This window comes from Rhinolophus sinicus, linkage group LG01, assembly GCF_036562045.2.
Source record: "Rhinolophus sinicus isolate RSC01 linkage group LG01, ASM3656204v1, whole genome shotgun sequence".
NCBI classification, from domain to species: domain Eukaryota; kingdom Metazoa; phylum Chordata; class Mammalia; order Chiroptera; family Rhinolophidae; genus Rhinolophus; species Rhinolophus sinicus.
Window position 1 is genome coordinate 206,391,660 of NC_133751.1, and position 15,934 is coordinate 206,407,593.

The window sequence follows — 15,934 nt, forward strand, 5'->3', positions numbered from 1 at the left end:
GTACACAATGTCCCAGGCTGGGCGAGATGACAAGGAAATGCAGCTATTTTCTTGGGCTGGGGACAGGTCTGAGGTCCACGGGCCTGTGGACAGGGGTTACCTGCACACCACTCCCTGTCTGACTTGCTAAGAGGAGCCTGGGCCGCTAGGGTCTGATGGGGACCTTTAGGCGTCTCGGTCCCAGTACAAGACCCTCTGCCTTGTCCAAGGCCTTCAGCTCTGCAGGGGCCCTGAGCAGAGAGCTGCCAGATGACACACACGACAGATTGAGTATCAGAGGCCCTTCTCTGGGACTGGGCACCACACAAACCTAGGAGTTAGGTTGGGGGCGGGGGGTGAGTAGGCAGTAGTAACGAGGCTCAGTTCCCTCCAGTGGTGGATTGCACACGTCAGATGCAGATTAATTTGGAGACAATGAAGACGGGCTCTTTCCTGCACACCTGAGCATGTGGGCTGAAATTCTCAGCTGCCATGTGATGCGGAAAGTGAGGGGTGATGGAGGTCAGTCCCCCAGTCTCTGCCAGCCGGAGTCCCTGTGGCCAGAAGTTGATGGGTATATGTTAATGGCACACTCTCTGGGGCCCTGGGAAAAACGCGGACCACCATCTTGGCCAGGTGTCGGCGTGACACACAACTAGAAAGCAGCCCATGCTGCATGCATCCTCTGACCCAAGGGAGGAGTACAGCGCTGGGAAAAGCAGCTTCCTATGGGGACACCTGCAGCTGAGACTGTGGGGCAGGAGGTGACGGACTTGTTCCTGATCACAGGAGAGCTGCCCCTGAGAGGTCCCGGATGAATAGGGCCAAAGTACCATCATTCTTTGGGCACAAGTAGTAATGAGACGTTTGGCCCACCCTTGCCTGGGGAGGGGCAGGACGTTTGGATTATTGAAAATTGAAAAGAATTTTTCCTTCTAATCATTTCTTTTCACAACCGACTTCAGGCCACAGGCAGGTCCCCCTATCAATGTCTCCTTTTATTTAACTTTAATTGAAGTTCAGCAAACCAAGGAAACTATTCATGTTGCTTGCACTAAAAATCTCAAGCTGCACTGTCTCCAAAGAAACAGCCATGAGAACATAATAGAGTCTCCTGGGAATTTACTTCCTGCTTCCAGAGCAAAGAATTGTGTTATCAGCTTGTATCTTGTTCAGTAAATGCTTTCGGGTCACAGGTGACTGTTCCACCAAAGCTGATTTCCTTCCAAATTTCCTGGAAGGGTCTTGGCCGCAAAGTTGAGCAGCACATGTCTCGGCAGGTGACCGAGGATCCGTGTGGGGCTCCCTGGGAGGGACAGTCCCAGTGACTGAGGAGCACACAGGGCAGTGCCCTCCCTCACCTCCCCCCGCCCCCCAGTGCCGCTGGCTGTCCCAGCTCCTGCTCTGTATATGCCACCGTGACCTGCCTTGGCCAGCACAGACTACCCCACCTTGGAGAAATAGCAGGGGGCTTAACACTCAGGACCTGGGCAATGATGAAAAAGAGGACCAAGGGCCCCTGATGAGATTTCCCTGCGAGTGAAATGCTTAGGTCCCTCAGGGTGAAAGTTACATGTTCAGAAACAAGCCGATACTATCAAAGTTTAGGTTTTAACACGGTCAGTTATCATTTGACATCATTCCTGTCAATCGGCCTCTTGGGCGATTTCACGGAAATATCCAAATATTGGGAACTGGGTAATTGTGCCGACAAAGCTGAGACAAAGACATGAATGGGAATCTCAGGGTTTTACAAGAAAAAGAGCTCAGAATAGAGCTGCTGGCATCTCAGAGAGACCATAGCAGTAGGTGAGTCCCCTGGGATGTCCCTGGGGGTGTTTATTAGCCGTAACCTTCATTAAAGCCCCTGGACAAAATCTGTGCTTTGCGCATTAAAACCCACATGGGCTTTTGTGTCTGGGAAGAGGAAAGCCAATTTGTTGGGGAGGAATTACTCAGGACAGTGTCACAGGCCTTGAGGAACAAAAGAGCATTTGCAACTGGAACAGAAGCTGCTGAAAGGACGTCTTTTAGACTCAGAGATGTGAGAGGTCTGTACACTCTGGGGCTGTCTCCCCATTTGCATTTTAACTGCCGTTTTCAGGCAAAGCCATTGTGAGCAGGAAAAGCACTGACCCGGACACGCTGGCTGGGCAGCTGGTCACTATGCTCATCGTTGGCAGGTGTTTCTCGGGGACATCAGTCGATTCAATACAGTTCTTTCCATTTCTTTTGGTATGTTAGCGTCTCCCTCTCTTTTGAAAGAACTTTATCTATTATTTCACTCATGCACATAGAGACATAGAATTCAAAACTATTTGCTTATTGATTTAATACTTGGAATCAGAATATCTGGAATCAGAATATCTCCTCTGTAGCTATGTCAGAGGGGGACAGGTAACCCAGACGTGTGGAAGCTTTTATAAGCTGTAGAATGCTCTGCAAACACCATATACTGATGTTAGATAGTGTTACCAGGTTCCCCACATGGGCCACTGGTGTCACACCCCAAAGGTGCTAAGTTTCATGAATCCACTATCAGAATTTCATTCGAAAGACCAGGAACTGTAGAAAGAGGTTTCAGTGAAGTACTGGGATTTACCATCCAAAACATCCCATTTCATCAATGATTTTCTTGCATCGTTATCACAGAAAAGAAGTGTTAAAATTATCTAAAGCTTTGGAATAATGGGAAAAACTACTGTGCGCCCTTTCAATGTCATATTAGAAGGACATCTGACAATTTAACAAGCCCATCTAAGGAGCATTGAAGCTTTGGAATGAATTTGTTGGGAAAACTGTTGGTTGTTTTTTTTTTTTGGTTTAATGCTATGGATATGGGGGTAGATAAATGACAAGGCACAAATTATTTCTGTCCAGTAGAAAAGATAATCAAGCCCAAATGAGTTTTTGGGTTTTGTTTTGTTCTGTTCTTTGCCCTGTACGCCACTGCCTGTTTTATTTCTAATTCTGCAAGTTTCTTGATCATAATCTCTGCCTTTGAACTCATCTTTCACCATCTGTTTCCCTCATTACTGAGTTAAATAAATCTTCAGAACATGCTCACTATATATTTGTACGAGTTATGTTTTGTAAGTTTTAGAAAATAACACTCTGACAGCTGTGTGGTAAGGTTTTTGGAAAATAGCGATGGCATTTGTGTGAGATTCATAGCAACAGAGCCCAACTAGAGACGGGGCTTTCACACGTATGGTATCCCTAAATATACGCAAGTAAACAAAAGAACTGCCTGAGGGAATTTTGAAAAGCCACCGTTGATGTGGGGGAAATTTCCTCACAGTCGAGCATCCATTACAGCAGAAATGTTATGCACACATCAAAAAATATTTTATGGGTAGCAGCTGAAAGAAATATTATTTCCATTTCTTGAATGAGAGTGAAATCATAGCTGGTCCTTTTTAGTTGTTCACGGAGTAATTATTTAGTCATGGTCTCCACTGTCCTTTCCTCATAAAGCTACGTCATTCTAGAAGAAAAAACAAACAGTAAAAAGAAAGATAATGCCCTAACGAACCCTACTGCAGATCTTTTCTATATGGAAGAGTTGACATTTTTTCCAGGGCAACTCAGCTTGTTTGTAGTGGCAAATATCAACACGCGAGCCCCAGGAGTGCGACTGCTGCAGGAAAGGAAATTCAGCTGCGAGGGGTCCTTTGGAGACTTCAGATGAAGACCTTGAGAGCTTTCCCAAGGCTGTTTTGCTTATCTGCCACCGCTGTCTAATTTATAGGGTCAGGGACAATCAGTGTCACCAGTGCTCACGGATCAAGCGGACCCTCCAGAATGCTAACTTCCAGCATTTGTTGGGAGAGATCTGGGACGTTTTTATACAGCCTGTGGGCTCCTTACAAGTTTAGAAGACTCGTGATAAATAAAATGTATTTTCCCTCTGACTTCTCCTTGAAGACAGTGAGAAGGGCAGTGAGCCACCAGGTCCCTAGAGACGTGCAATGACTCAGGCCAGCCTCGTGGTTGAGACAAGTGATTTTACAGTGAATCGGGAGACTGACTGGCCAGACCGACCAAGATGTATCAAATTGAAGTGCTGCCCTTTAGGAGATTCCTACCGTTCCAGTTCCATGTCTGGATTAGGGCCTCTGCCTGCAGAAAACCCTTGTCTAATAGAACACGTTCTTTGGGAGGCAGAGCTTACGAGTGCTTACGAATTTCTTATTGGAAGAAACAGCACCGAGGTGAGGAGCAGTCGAGGTGGAAAGAGAGTTCAAGTGACCTCCAGGTGTGAGGGCTGCCAGGGGAGGGTTCCTTTTGTTTTCTTTTGTGTGGAGGTGACTGGGGGAGGTGGGCAGTGTTGGGCAAGGGCTGGCCAGACAACTGAAGAAAAACGTGGGAAAGTCTCCATTTCCCAGGTTTAACAAAAGACCCCCGGTTTTACATAAAAGTTTGTTATGTGTATAATCACTGATGATTAAATCTCTCTCTCCCCTCCCCCATACAGTTTCATGCTGGTCACCATGAGAAGAGCTTTAGTCAAAAAGTCCAGATTGGAACCCCCACTTTACCTCTCTCTTCCTCCCTGTGGGACTTCAGATAATTTACCAAACTCCTTGAGTCTCAGTTTCTTCATCTGTCAAATGGAGACAGTAGCCCTTTGTGAGGATTGAGTGTGCTTGGCGTGTGACTGTTCAATAAATGTTGACAACCATCATTCAATTAAGTTGAGCTAGTGGGGGGAAAAACCCAGTTTTTTCTTGTGAGACGCAACCTGGAGCTTCAGAGTCTCAGTGTTGTTACGGCTCTTGCATGAAGAATCTCGGGCCACCTCACGCACCCACTAGGAAGAGCGTATTCTCACCATTGACACCGGACAATGATGTTTTTACCTAAAAGTAGAGCATTGTAGCCCAGAACCCGGCACAGAGCAGAGCTCAGTAAACATTTGCTCCATCTGTCGGCATTATCTTTTTATCCTCAACCATAACTCCTGTTGGGGTGTTGAACACCTTTAGAAGATACGAATTACCTGATGTATAGACAGCAATCCAGGAGGTGCTCACAGAGCCGGGGGTGAGGACCACAGCTCAGGCAGCCTTCCTGGGTAAGCCCCGTAACCTCTTCCTCAGGCAGAGCTGGAGACACGGGATCTATGCATCCTGAAACCAGACTGCGACAAAGGAGGCAGAATGTCTCTCTAATGCCAGGGGGAAAATACATTTTCCTCTCCAGGAATTGGATAGAGTCCCTTTTTCTTGTGCCTAAGCTCTTACCTAAACAAATAAACAAAAAACTCTTGAGATAGCATTGAACTTATATAAGAATAAAGACAAGCACTTGTAGACTCACAAGTCGTGTTACTTGTAGCTGTTTAAATCCTCATATGTTTGGCATTTGTTTAAGATTTTTATAAATCAGACAAAAGAAGCAACATGTTTCTATTTCACAAGAATTGCTCACGTGGCCCTCACTTCCTTAGGTGCCAACTGCTTTGGGAGTGAAGGGTATAAGTCAGGCCCCGAGTAGCTGACTTTCTCAGGGGCACTGAGAGTAGGTCCTTGCTGGCCCAGTTGGCCTCCCCAGGAGACCTGCTAAGGCCTAGAGTTTGCCCCCCTGGCCTTGGATTCCAATACCTCCTGTGCTGCGTCACTCTGCTTCTCTCAAAGAGCCACTGCCCCCAAGACGTTCACTTCCTGGCCAGCTCTGAAGGCTCTCACTCTTTTTACTGCCACAAGTTGGGTTTCTAAGCTTTTGCCACCAGCACTGCCCTCAGCGTGGCCCCACTGGTGGTCATCAAGGCTGAAGTTGGCATTTCACTTCCTTCAAAGCAACTGTGACAGCACTCTGCCAGTGGCTTGGGGAGGAAGGTTGAAGAGACGCTCCACCTAAACTGGCATTACATGTTGGCCAAATGTTTGTGTGATGACAGTCCTGAGGTAAAGAAACTTGGTCACAGAACATTTGGAAAAATCTGACGCATTAAAACTATTTCTTCAGTCTGAGCAAAAATTAGCTTTGGTTTTTCTAGTTACGCTCCCTCCATCCACAGAGAACTGCTTGGGACTGGGGTTACCTGAAGTGGACCCTGGGAGGCACAATGTATCATCACAAGGGTTTAAACTTGGAGACAATGTCACGATTCAGAACTTACTGAGGAGGCAAAGAAAATCCATGTCTTTCATGAATAAAGCTTGAACTTCAGACAGAAACACAATGGTTTGCTGCCCCCCTGCAAGGAGGGCAGCGATTCCTGCAAAAGGAGATCACTCAGTTTGCACTTTCTTCAAAAGTGTGGAGAAAATACCTTAAAAAAACTGAGTTCATTCAAACGTACAAAGCAGCCATAAGGTCACGGCAGAGTCAAGTACAGATTGAGCGTTTGGAATAAAATTAAGGAAAGGTTTGTGAATTTCTGAGAAAAATTCCAAGGGTGGCATTTTTGCCTTTTCAATAGTAACCACCTTCTTCCCTTCCTCCTCTTGTCTGTTGTCATCACCATCGTCACCATCACCATCACGACCATCATGCTGGATGCACAATTTAGGAGCGAAGTTAAATGGAAATCAATATAACTGTATCATTTGTTACTGCTTTAATGTATGTTAATTATTGTTGCTATTTTATTTATTTAGTATGCTGCATTTTTGTCTTATTTTAGTTATTATAATCTAAAAATACCTACTAATAGGTTTTCCATTAGTTTGCTGGCAATACGGATCTTCCAACACAATTTTCTGCATAGAATCCACCACTCCACAATCAACGCGTATCCAATGGGTAGTGTTTTAAGAAACCTTACCCTCACATTTTGCAAAAAAACTGTATGTGCAAGTGGTACCATAACGTGCTTTAAGTAAAATAAGTGTAATTCCTATCACTATGAACAACTTTAAACACTCTGTTGAGAAACTACTTAAGAAAATGCATATTTAATTAAAAGAAATGCTAGACAATTAGGGAAAACATTAAAATTCAAAAATTAATACACTCAACAATCACTTGTTAATTTGTAATTTATGGTTATCTCACCCAGAGATACTTTGTAGTTTCTAAAAATTTTACAACTTGTATTAAGCACTCACACAGTAAAGAATAGATCAATTATTCCAAGCCTAATAACCATTTCTCTTGCAAAACATTCACCAGGTTTGTACAATTTTGCATTGGAAATTAGAGACATAATTTGAACCACAATATGGTACCTACTGTAAGAAAGCAAATTATGTATAAACTATTTTTAGTCAAAAGGACAACAAAATTCTTTTGTTATACTTGGTTTTGAGGTGTGAAGCATGTAGTTTCACATGGAGTTAAAGTTTGTATTATTCATAGGTTTTTATTTTAATAGGTTTATGTAAATCAGATTTGTAAATTAGATAAGAAGGTCAGGCCAGCCAAAGACCATTCTGATTAACCTAAGGAAGGGAGTAGTTCTTGACCATCTTGTGCTGACAGGTAACTTCCAATTAGAACCACAACAAACTTTAAAACCATTTTAATATTTGGACATATTCTGATAGCAATGATAGCTAGCACTTATGTAAATGGACAAGTACTGTTTTTTTTTAAGTTTTATATATTTATTAACAAATGAATTCTGTGGGTTTTTTTTTTTTCATTCACATGCTTTTTTATTATGTTAGTTTCAGGTGTACAAAACAACATAGTGATTAGACATTTACACCTCTCGCAAAGTGATAACCCCCCCCCAAGTCTACTACCCCTCTGACATCACATATGGCTGTTACAATATCGTTGACTCTATTCCCTGTGCTGTAATGATGCTACATAGGAGGACATTAGCTCGTATAAGCCTCCCCTCAATTCCCAGAGCAGGTACCATCCCCATCACCATCACCACCATCATCACAATCATCATCGTCATCTTCTTCTTCATCCTCTTTTATCATCATCACTATTTTAAAGGTAAGAAAACCCCCACACGCAGAGTTTAAATGATTTCCCCAAGGTGAAGGAACTTGATGTAAACCCAGGCCCTCTGGCTGCCGTAGTCTGTGCTTTCAGTAGCTGCGCCACTGGACCTTCTGCAGGTCGAGCACTTGGTGTGAGCGCTTTGGCCTTTGTGTCCCACCGTCCCACGAGTGCTGGTTCCCACTTCACAGCAATGCTGGTGGTGCCTGCCCAGCACTGCCTGCTGACACCATGGCGCCCGCTATTGACGGCCTTGAACATTTTACTTCCTAAGAATGACAACATAGTCACATATCTGAGCTAAAAATATCTATAACTGCCCTAAAATGCTGGATGGGTATTTTGGGTAGTCTGCACTAAATACTTTCTGCCTGTTGAGACACTCACTCACTCAGGGGTGAGTGCTAGTTTCCATTTCAGTTTTCAAATTAGAGGCCTTCATTTACCACGAGACCATTCTCTACTGTGTGGTTGAGTTCTAAATTAAGCCTGCTGAAGACGGAGGCTAGAATGGATGGGCCACAAGTATTTCAAAAGTGTTTTTCCTCTCTTTCTTTTGTTTACAGTTTATTTTAGGATAGGGACAAGGAAAAGTGAGTGACGGGCCAACACATCACTTCTCTCTATCTCTTCTTTTACTTTTCTCTCTTTTTTCATTGTGTGTGTAAGGGTTGTTTAATTATATTATTTATTTTTGTTTAGTCAAACATTATGTGTATCCACTTATTATTAGTTTCTTTTTCAAGATACTGGTTTTTTAACCCTCACATTATCCTGATACTTAGGTCATTTCTTATTTCTCTTCTCCTTAAAGGCAGATGATTCTCTGTCCACAATTCTTTGTAGAAGTTTAAAATAAAAGTTACATGGTTTCCAGTAAAATTAATCTTACTAAGGCCATCTCAGAGGAGAGTAGGACTGATACAGAACTTTACCAAAAAATTGTCTAATTTTTTAAGCTCTTGCATAGTTTCACACATGTATTTCCCATTTGCAAATCTCTGGTCCATGAAATCTCTAATTCTGATTACCAGTTAAATTCCTATCCCTGAAATAATAATGAAAACAAAAGGCACTTCCTAGATGTCAAGTACTGTTCTAAGCATATTAAAACCATTAACTCATTTAATCTCACAATAACTTCATGACAAATTGTAATTCTCAGAAGTACAGAATGGTTAAGCAGTTTGCTTAGGTCATATTGCTAATAATGATAGATCAGAAAGGCATTCAAGTATTTTATTATTATCATTTTAATCATATTACCCTTTATTGAGCACCTTGAATAAATATACCAATGTTACAATGAAAGGGTTTTGAGAATACTTATATCCTGAATGAAGAGTTAGTAGTTGAAATTATAGACTCAGGATAGAGAAAGTGTGACTGGGAGATGAAAATCCCAGGGAGACAAAAAGAATGAGAGACAGAACACAAGTGGAGGGTAAAACTTTCATGAGCCAACTCACGTTTTGTGAATGGGGAGAAGGAAGCAAAGAGTTCAGACTGTGCTGGTGCAGGTATGATCTGTAGAAGGACGCAAGTTGAGACAGTTCTGAGGCGTGAATGGTGCCTCTTAATTACAGCCAGGATGGTGTTTCCAAAGTGGAGAAGCAAAGGGGGTGATACCAGAGCTTGGGGAATGGTTAAAGGCTGAGAAAGCTGCCTCAGTTCTCTGCAGAATATGAGAAGGGACTGGAAAAGGCGACACAGGGGGTAGCCAGGTAGCTCAAAGTGCTGGCTGAGTCTGGAGGCCTCAAAATGCCCTGCAGAGGAAAGGGACACCATGGCTGGGCTTTGCTGGGAGAGAGAAATAGAAGAACAAGGACAAGGCAGGAGAAAACTTGAGGGTCTGGGCAAGAATATAAATGTGTGACAGCCCAAGGTCTGGGCTGGACATCAGGACCCTGGAGGTAACAGGGAGGGGGAGCAGGTGGGTTGAGACACGACCAAAGGATCAACCTCTCGAAAGTTTTGCCGAGTCTCTGACAGAGGGGAGAGGAGTTAGAGAAAAAGAGAGCTGAAATGGTGTGACATTGTGGCCAGAGAACTCCTATGGTGGAGCAATTTAAGATTTCCGAAGTGGAGGAATTCTAGGGACAAGTCCAAGCTATGGCCCGAGACTAAAGGCCTACAGTGGAGAGGAGGAATACGCCCTTGGGTTGAGGGCTAAAAGAACAATGGCCATCGGTGAAACCCAGTGGGTATTGAAGCCGTCCAGAAGAGCCATGAGTCTTGGAGTAGACAGGGAAACGAGTACCTGGTATGAATGTTTCCTATGAATATGGAACGCCGACGCAAACTGGAAAAATGACAAAGCAAAGGAAGGAGAGAAAGTGGTGGGCAAGGTGGTGAATCTCCACACACAAGAGGACATGGAACAGCCTGAACATGGCCTTGGGAAGGAGGTCTAAGGAGGGAAATGGGGTTGGAATAAACCAAGTGGGTCGTGGGGGGGGGGGTGAGAAGGGGCTTTTCAGCAGTGGCTGTACACTGACTGAGGGAATCCGAGTTCCTCACAGGGGAAGAGGGAGGAAGAGCGAAGCGTGGAGTCTGCGAGACCAAGACTGTCAAGTCTACAGCTTGCCCACAGTGCAGGGTTCTTGTACCAGTGAGACGCACAGAGTCATGAGTAATGGAAAGTGTGCTTCAGTTGTCAAAACAAGTGAATAAAATACGTTTATGGGGTGTTGTTTTAGTCTTATATGGCCAGATGTCCCAGCTGTACATTGCCTTACGTGCCTGTGTTTCCTAAAGGGTCGTAGCCTCAGTTTTCCTAACAGTCTGATACCAAGCTTGACCTCGCTTATCTAGAGTCAGCTCTCCTATAACCTCGCTTATCTGGACCTGGAAAAAGGAAATAGAGGGAACACAATAGGCCTCTGAGCAACCCAAACAGATGTCACCAAGTCCAGGAACTTTACCCCTGAACATTAGTCACAGACCATTTGGTTTTAAGGCAACACTTTAACAAGGATTGGTAGTTTGGGTTCCTTACCCAGAGCAGCATTGCAGATTCTGCCGCTAAACGCTGAAGGGCAGAGAGGGAATCATAAATCAACAGGACCAAGTCCCCGAGAAGAAACCTGAGCAGCTACCACATCCTAGGGTCCTAAAGAGCAGCCGAAGAAAGACACAGGAAAGCTAGGAAATGAAGCAACGTGTGGTCTGTGCCCATGACTCTGTAATAACTGTAGGACTTGGTTATAACAAACAGTCCACTTCACCTGAATTGGGGGGCCCCAGAAGCGCCAAGCCCATTCCTCCCTCCTCGGTTTTCAGCTTCCTTGAGTGCCTTCCCTTCCCACAGATGCCAGGAATTGGAGTATCTCTGATAGCTGCCACCTTGCAGTCTCCTGAACTCCTGAGCCAACTGCAAACTCAGAAGACCTATTCTTTTCAAGGGCTTTCCCCAGGGTTTTGAGCCAGAAAACAAATAAAAGAATGACAAGATAGACATATTGGGGAAGTTCCAAAGACCAAGTTCTCTAAGTAGTCCAGTCAATAAAAATTTGTTGGGTGAATTAACGATCTGTTTAGGATGAGCGCAGACTTCAGCCCAGCTCTCAGAGCCCCTCCCCTGAGCCGGTGGGCTCAGCTGTCTCCTGGAAGTTATGGTGTTTTGTTTCTACCAGATGCCTTGGACATTTGGGATGGGGAAACAGATTTTCAGCTGAAGCACAGACTCCTAAAATAAGGCTGGGGGCTCTGGGGCACTTTCATGCATGGACATCCCGCTGGGTGCCCCTTCCCTTTGGGTCCTGCTTTGGGGTCCTTTCTCCAGCCCACAACGCTGAAGACTCCTTTGTGGTGGCAGATCAATAGATCTCTAAACCTGCTCCTAAACTGAGAAAATCATTTGCTGGCCCAGAAAATTCCTAGAGAGTCTTTTGACTCTCACTTTAGTTATTCTCCGGTGCCAAGAAATCAAATAATTATTAAATATATTTTGGGGAAAATTTCACACTTTGCATGGTCTTCAGTCACAGAAAGTTGACTTTTGTGGGTCCCGGACGCATGCAGAATGGATGGGCAGTGACGTGATTCGTGCCAGCTCGCTCCCTCCAGCTCACACCACTCAGCGCTGTGAGGTGCCTGCCATCTTTTCTGCTCAATGAGTGCAGGGCTATGTGTGGCTAGTGGTGATGGAGGGATTCCACAGAGCAGGAGAACGAGTTTCTGACCTGAAATCACTTAAAATCTAGGTAGAGAGACAGAACAGACTCTACTGAGAGTCAAATGAGTGGTGCAGAGCACGGCTTCACACACCGATAAAACCTTCCCTTCAGGTCAACTCGCAGTCTCAGGGCACAAACCTCGACTCAGCCTGCCCCGTGCCAGATGTGTGCTAAACACTAGAGATTCAGGGATGAATAATTCAGTCCTTGCATTTGAGAATCTCACAGTGCAGGAGGTGAGGCAGACATTGAGAACAGGTCAGATGCAACGAAGGAGGGGTCTAGAGGCACCTTGGTGGGGGGTGTCTTTGTCTTGGCCAAGGGACAGAAGGGAAGAGGAACAAGTAGGTAATGGGTCCAGTTTGGGGCATGTTGAGTTACATGCACCTTAAGTGGAGACTTACCAAGATTCTTCTCTGAGCCAGCAGTGTTAGCTTTGGGGGGGCATCAGAGAGTCCCTACCCTGAGAGAATTCAGTCTACTGGGGAAGGGCGAGCCTTGCCCAACAAGGCACTGCAGCTTGACTGTGACTTGCAGTCCGTCATCATGTGACCAGCCGGACGCACCATGGGGACAGGTATGTGTGCTCCATGATGGATGGAGACGGATGCAATGCACCTGCTGGGGAAGAATTCAGGGTGGCTAAGGATGAAGAGGAAGACTTCTGTGCATGCATGTTGATGGGGGAGTGGGCAGAAAAGGGGCTGTTTTGGAAAGTGGTGCCCTGGTCTGGGAGTCCCATGGGAGGGGCGGCAGAAAGAAGGAGGGACCCCCTCAGACAGGCAGCACTGCCATGGACAAGAGTGGCTGGGTGGAGAGGGGTATTCTCCCTATTTCTTCAGAGAACACAGAGCAGTTTTAGCACACGGAGGACAGCAGGGAATGCCAAGTTAGCCCGGCCCTTTGGGGAGCGCCTGCTTCCTGGGTGGGCAAAACCATCACATGTCCTGGCTTCCCCACCAGGGGACCGATTCAGTCCCAAGGACTCTGCTCATTTCAGTCATCCAGGAATGACAAGAGGCAGGACTAGTGAAGGGAGAGGCCACCCAAACCTAATTTCTCACTTCCATGAGTTTTGTGGAAATGATTCTAGAAAGTTCAGACCAAGATGTCTAACTGCCTGGTACACGCTGGCCTCCTCCCAAGGGTGTTTAGGAGTAAATCAGCACTTTGAGCCACTGATGCATCCGTGCTGCCAAACAGCCACCCAGAGCAGGGCAGGGCCACTGGCCACCCGCGCTGCCCTCTCCCAGGACTAGCGGCTTGTCCTCCGCCCAGTAAACGTCATTGTCTGGTTAGAGATGACACTTACTCCTGTGCTCTCCTAAAGGTTCACAGAACTGGAATTCCAGTTATTTGCTCTGAAAAACCACTCCAAGTGAAAAACTTGCATTTCTCAACATTTTAATAAAATATATTTCAGAGCTGAAATCTTGCTCACTTAGAGCCCTGAGCTAGCTAACCAGGTAAAAGGCTTTATGTGATTATCGATGTCATTGTTTTCGAAACAACGTTATGGACTTCTGCATGGAGCGATGGAGTTCATTTTGAGTCATATTGGCTCTATATAACACGAAGCTTTTTGAAACTGATTTTCATGCAGAATCAGAACAGATTCAAACTGCCATCATTTTTGCTGCCATTTACAAATCTGGTCCTTCAAGAGAGCCTACTTTTCAAATGTTTTGATCATATTGTTCCCTTCAAATTATCCTTTCCATTTGCTGCCTTTAATTTTCACCCATCATATCACGTCTCCTTCATTTTGACAACCATGTGACAGCAACATGACAGCTGGCCTACCCCGTGTCCCCATATTCTTAGTGTATTGGGGGTTTTAGCTGAGTTTAGGTTTCTGGAGAACAAATAAGAGGGCTGATTGTGGTGAAGTGTGAGAAGCCCTGTTTCTCTGTGGGCCACCACTGTGAAGTTTGGCCACATGATGGCTTGAGGTTTGGTAATCAATCCCTAGCAGTTAGTGATCGCGTCCCACCTGGGGGCAGCCAGGTGTGGAACATTCTGCTCCAAAGCCGCAAAAAGGCAGCATGGACTGTGGGCACTGTCCTCACTTGCCATCTGAGCAGAGCCTGTGATAAGTACTTTCACGTGTAACAGATGAAAGCCGATGACTGTCATAGAATAAGAATGACTAATACCCTTATCCACTTATTGCAACAAATTTGTAGTGAGCAGCTACTACGTGCCAGGCGCTGAGCACATGGTAGGTGTTGGGTAGTTAATGATGGTTAGCATCACCTTTTTTAGGGATCGTAACATCTTATTGGGGAGACAGATAATACATCAGATTATTAAACACAATAACAAGTGCAATGGACAATATGAACGAGGCTGTGGTAAGACAGAATAAGTGTGTGTGTGAGTGTGTGAGTGTGCATGTGTGGTGACGGTGTCAGCTGATAAGAGGACACCACTTTGCCTAGAGTGGCCCAGGGACATCTCTCCAAATAGGTGAGCCCTGTTGCAGTGAAAGGATCCAGGCCCATGGAGAAGAGCATTTCAGGCAGAGGTCACAGCACATGGAAAGTTCTGGAGGAACAGGAGAGCTGAGGTGATCAGGACAGAAAGGAGGCCAAAGTGAATGGAGCACAATGAGCAAGTGAGAAAATGGAGGAAGGTACAGAGAAAGAAAAAGAGATACGATTATTGGAGGGTCACTAAAAACTTGTGGGAACATAAGTTTTTTAAATTTAAAATAGTTTTAGATTGACAAACAAGTTGCAAAGATAGAACAGAGAGTTCTCTGAATACTCTGAACCCATTTTCCTCTGTGGTTAACCTCTTACATTAGTAAGATGGATTTGTCGCAACTAACCAACCAATAACAATACTTTATTATTCATTATTCACAGCTTGTCTTCTGAGAAGGTCCTCACTTTCTAGCGCTGTAAGATGCTCTAAAGTCGTCTTTCACGTTTCTTGTCCCAGCCTAGAATCAGCCATTTCTTCAGGGACCCGTGTTCCTTTCATGGGAGAAGGGTGTTAGAGACCAAGCTCTGGGTGCTGGGTGTGCTCGCTGAGGCTGGGGTGTCACTGCTCTGCACTCTTTCAGCAGAAAGAACTCAGAAATAGAAGCGTGTACACGAGCCCACAGATACACACTATCTGTAACTCCTCCCATATGACCCATCTGTATCTATATTGGGCTAAACGTGAGTTCACACTGACGTTTCTAACTCAAATCCTGTGTCACCGGATCATTCTACCCTCTACTCTAGCTGATCGCTAACCTACCACCCCAAGAGTGAGAACCCCGGCTCCCACTGTTTGCCGTCCATTTACTGCATCATTCAGTTCTAGCATACACGTACAGTGGTTCCAGAGTGGTTAGCGCCCAGAGGATCAACTTTCCCACCTAAAGCACAGCTCCTGTGTGCAGGCCCTTCTGTCTTGAGCCTTCCAAACTCCACTCATTTCCAAAGTTACTCAGATCAGCACTTCTTTTTCCCCCTCTGCCCTTCAGTGATGTGATTTCATACATTTGTAATGCAGTTAGAGCCTTTTGTCACAGTTTGCCTCCTATCCTGGGATCCCCTGGCTTCCTTGGAGGCTGTTTGTGTCTCCTTGACCTTTCTCAAGCTCCCTCGGGCTGCTGAGTGGGGAATGGACTTCAGGGAAGGAAGACAGACAGACGGGGGCAGACATAGGACCTGGGTGAGAGAGGACAGAGTTTGGACCTGAGTGGTCCCCGTGGGGATGAAGATACACAGATGAGATAAATTGTGGACATAGGTGTAGGCATGTCTACAGGGATATTAAATTGCTGCAATAAGTGTAAATATGTGCCAGAGGGATCATTACATTTTGTCCTGAAGCCAGAGTCTCACCCCCCTCCTTCCCGGCCTTAGTCTGTG